Raw genomic sequence first — 4,447 nt, 5'->3', positions numbered from 1 at the left:
CGACCAGTGTAATCATGATAACTTGGTAGTTAAAATATCAGCAGAGATTTTACATTTGGTGTGGGAATACTTTTAATTGTTTGATGCGTACGATTCCTCAGAAAATTGCATTTGAATTTAAAAAATCTCAACCCGCGGTCTGCTAAACCGAATTCGTGTACGAAAGAAGTTTTATTCAAATTTAACGATAGGTCGGAAAACCTCTAGTAAAGTATAAATCGGTTGACCCAACACCGAGAAACGGATAATTACATTTGAACCGAGAAGAAAAACCACGAACCAAAATCAATCATGAGCAATATTGGACATCGTAAACCAGATTCAGGGTAAAGCCATCCGCAATTCACTGAAAACCAATCGGGTGCCAGTTTCCCCGGTCTGGATTGAAATATTAGCAAACACGCTGGCTTGGCTGGCGTAACGTTCCATTTCATAAATTGAAATTATTTCTGCAAACCCTTTTGTATAATCAACCGCTGCCGATCTTAATTCTCGACACAGATTGCCATTTCGAAAGGGGTGCTATCCTATAATACACACCGCTCTGTAACGATTACTAGTTGTCCCGAAAACTTTCGAAAACCGGCCCAAAAGACCCCACCGGCTGGAGGCTTGGGGAATCCATTTGCTTGATTGGGTGCCACTTGAATCAATATTTTATTGCTCCTGTAGAAGCCAGTAATTTCTAAACTTATCCCCTATTCAGCAAGCAAATGAATTTGCGGTGCGGCGGCGGTGGTGGGTGCATTCCTTACCGCTTCTCCGTTGAATCGAAGAAGGGGTGGATGATTTGTGAGGGTGTGTATCTTTCCGAGGACACGGTCGTTTTGTCCTCCGGCGCCGGTAGCAATGCATTCGAGATTAAGTTTCTCAGACAAGTTCTTCGTACGGCTCACTTCACATCATTATGTTTGCGCTGAATGTGGTTCACGAGAGTTTATGACTGTAACTTCATATTTTCAAGCTGTATGTGTCGTTGTGAGTTGTAAAAAATGTTAAAGATTTTTAGTTCAATTATTATAGTTGTTTCCGTCTAGTTTCCATCGTATAGTATAGCAAAATATATACGGGCTCAACCGGGATTTGAACCCGGGACCTCTCGCACCCAAAGCGAGAATCATACCCCTAGATCATTGAGCCTCAGAGGTTCCACGAACTCCCTCTATAATTGGCGATAGAGAGTATACGCGCTGATAACATCCTGCTTGTACAAAATATCGATCGCAAAATTCAAGGTTTTTTCGCCATTTATTTCAGACGTCATGCAGCTGGATTTATTTGCAGCATCTCCCCGCCATCGTTCCCGGCAGGTTCATCCTATCATCATTTCAGGCATCTCCATCGACAGAACCTTTACAGAGAGGCTGTTCGTTGTTGATGAATATTAGCTCTAGCGCGTCCGTAAATAGAAATGTTTACCCCGCCACTCGTGATGACGCCTCGGAAATTCGAAGGAAACTGGGCGCGCTTGATGCTGAGTGACGCAATTTCTTATGTGTCGCCTTGTTACGGCGCTCTAGAACTGACGACATCAGGCGCGCGCGGGGGCTTTACAGGCCAATCGGTCGTGCACACACAGCGGTTGATAATGTTGATTAGACTGTGAGCAGCAGAGCAGGAGAAGAGAAGAACGTTGAACGATGCGTTAAAGGCCCCTTTCGATTCGACAAACAAACAACGGTCGTAAATCGTTTATTTGCTTCGTGTATTGCGTCGGTCTTTTTAATTAGTTTCGCGAGTAACTGTTGAGGAACAATCTTACGTAATTGATTGAAAGAGTGGGCGGATGAAGTCAAACTAGCTACGAGACAATGAATTGGTAATTGAGGTGAAAATATGCACCGATACGGTGCTAGGTCTGTGTTTAATTTGACCCTGCTAATGCTTCCTAACTTCTCTTACTTTGCTACATTCTACGGCAAATTATGAGTTTAGCCGAATGCATTTCACACTGCAAAATGGTTGGTCATTCCAAATACGTCTCAAACAACGCTGTATATAACGAAAAGTCCGATCATGTTGGTGGAAATATGAACTGCAAAATATAAGTTCCTAATTGGGTTGTTTAGCTATATCAATTTTTATATTATCTGAAAGAGCTGCATTTTCTAAGCAAAACGTGATTTTTTAAATTTTCTATCGCTGTCCTTCAACTTTTGAATCACGAATCAAAACTGGTCGAAATCGCTACAATGACAGTTCGCCCATATACCAACTGTCATTGTAGCGATTTGGAGCGATTTTATTCTTCATTTAAAAATGGAAGGACAATGTTTGAAAATTTGAAAAAAATCACGTTTTGCTCAGAAAATTACACTCTTTTAGCTGATATATAAATCCCAGAAATCCGTGAAAAGCTAAACAACCCAATTAAATTCGTGTTTTGGTCATAATGCTGCTTAATTTTTGTTTTTTCGTAACTTGCGAACTCTAATCTGAAAATTTCAGAGATATCTTTGAAATAAAGAGATCTTCGTGTTTTGGACAATGAGAAAAAGAAATTTGGTGTTGTGCTGCGTTGAAAGATTTCAAAGACCAGCTGATTTTTAAATATGCAAAGCAAAAAACAAAAGCGAATATTCAATCTAAGACAGCTGAGAAAATTTTTAACTGTTTTTAAACAATTGTTTCTCTAAAAATATTGTTTTAAATTTATTTTTAGCGATGTGAATTGTCATCGGTGGCATCGTAATTTTTTCTCGTTTGCACAGAATTAGAAATTTTGCTATCCTGTATACTGATAGATGACTGCAGGACACTCTGCCCAAAATTTATATACATCTACCGGCACCAGTGTGTATATGCGACCCTTTAGACTGTTTATGTAAACTAGAAGACACAATCTTGGGTTCCGAAATTATGACTGGAGTCGACTTGAGGACTCTGGATATCACTCTGATTATATCACCCATATTTGGTCATTTTTGCAGATTTCCGGAAACTGGAACTGAGGATTATCTCGAGGTATTTGATCGTATGTAATCGTTTTATGTTGCTTTCAAGGAACCGAAGGTCACCATCTTGAACTTCAAAATGGCTCTTGTAGTTGATTTTCGGTTGCATATTCCATATTGGGTGATATTCGGCCATTTGAAGCAGTTTTTCCGAAATTGGAAGTCACCATCTTGAAATTCAAAATGGCATCTCGGGTCGTTTTCCATGTATCATCCCGGCCTAATATTGAACGATATTTGACCTTGTTTTCAGCTCTGATTGGTCGAAATTTGATATCAAAACAAGACAATTTGCACCCCTAAAATGCTACCGTAAGACGTAATTCTACGTCAAAAAATCCTGCCACCAACAAAATCACTCTTCGTTGCCATGTTCATGTCGGATAAAAGTAGATAGCAGAAGGTGCCGCACTCTTAGCCACGCAATGGTGTATCGTATTGCATATTGATATTTGATATAGTATTTGTTTGATCCGAAAACAGACTCTCATATCTTTTAATCTAAAGCGTGAATTCCCGGGTGATTAGGTGTAATATTTTGTCGACCGTGCTAGAGAAAGTAGCCCAGCTCTGATTGGTCGAAATCTGCTTTTCGACAAGGCTTGGCAATTTTTAATAGTACAAAGTTTGCATAATCAAAATGCAATTTTCAGCATTTTGGCAGACGCAAACGAAGGAAATCCGTTGAAAACTAACCGAGTGATGATATCATTTCGGACATGGTAAGGGACAAATTTAGTCCCCTTTTCCGTTTTTAGATTTTCACTTTGCACCCCTGTAGTGAAATTTTCCTAGCGACGTAGTACCTCAAAAAAGAAAACGAAAGACTAAAAGAAGAGGGTTGAGAGTAAAAAGTGAATTTTGAATTAATGTGTACTTCTGATTCCGCTTGTATTTCAATCATTAGGCTGTTTAATTTTTTGTTTTACTTCGACTTCTTTAACTTGATCTGATGATCTGATGTTAACTATCATCAAGATTATAAAAATTATTTTATGCTTCATTCTTCGAAATCTTTAGTTTTTTCTAACGTATGAAATAAACTCTTAGCTTTTTATTTCATCCTCTGAATGTTCTTTAAAGAAGGTCACCGCAAACTCATATAAACTAGTGTACAAAGAGATATTTACACGTGTACAATCAGAGAAACAAAAAGAAAGCATGGAGATCAAGGGTATAGAGAGAACAAATGAGGGAAAGAGAGTTAAAGAAGAGCATAAAGGGTATAAAAGAAAATAGATAAACAAGTGAGAGATACTTTCCTCCATTTATAATAAAAAAGAAAATAAAAATAAGAAGGCGAAGGAAAGGAAAAAAATTTAAGTAAATAAATAAAGTGGCTAAAGAAGACTAAAAAACAGAAAGGAAAAAGATGGCGCGAGCGATATAAATAAAAGAGCGATTGAAAAAGGAATACAAAAAAGAAACAACAAGAAAAGAGAAAAAAAGAGAACGAGAAAAAAGGTAGGAGAGATACACGAAAAATAGGGGAT

At 38.3% G+C, this 4,447-nt stretch overlaps 1 non-coding gene across 1 annotated transcript; it reads right to left on the bottom strand.

Moving 5' to 3' along the window:
- Positions 1-1,068: 1,068 nt before the first annotated feature.
- Positions 1,069-1,140, bottom strand: Trnap-ugg (transfer RNA proline (anticodon UGG)). The gene has a single exon. It is a non-coding gene; the product is annotated as a tRNA-Pro (tRNA).
- Positions 1,141-4,447: the final 3,307 nt, after the last annotated feature.

Source organism: Wyeomyia smithii, chromosome 3 (genome assembly GCF_029784165.1).
Source record: "Wyeomyia smithii strain HCP4-BCI-WySm-NY-G18 chromosome 3, ASM2978416v1, whole genome shotgun sequence".
Taxonomy (NCBI): Eukaryota; Metazoa; Arthropoda; class Insecta; order Diptera; family Culicidae; genus Wyeomyia; species Wyeomyia smithii.
Note: the sequence above shows the minus strand (reverse complement) of the source record. Positions and strands in the feature narration are given on the sequence as shown.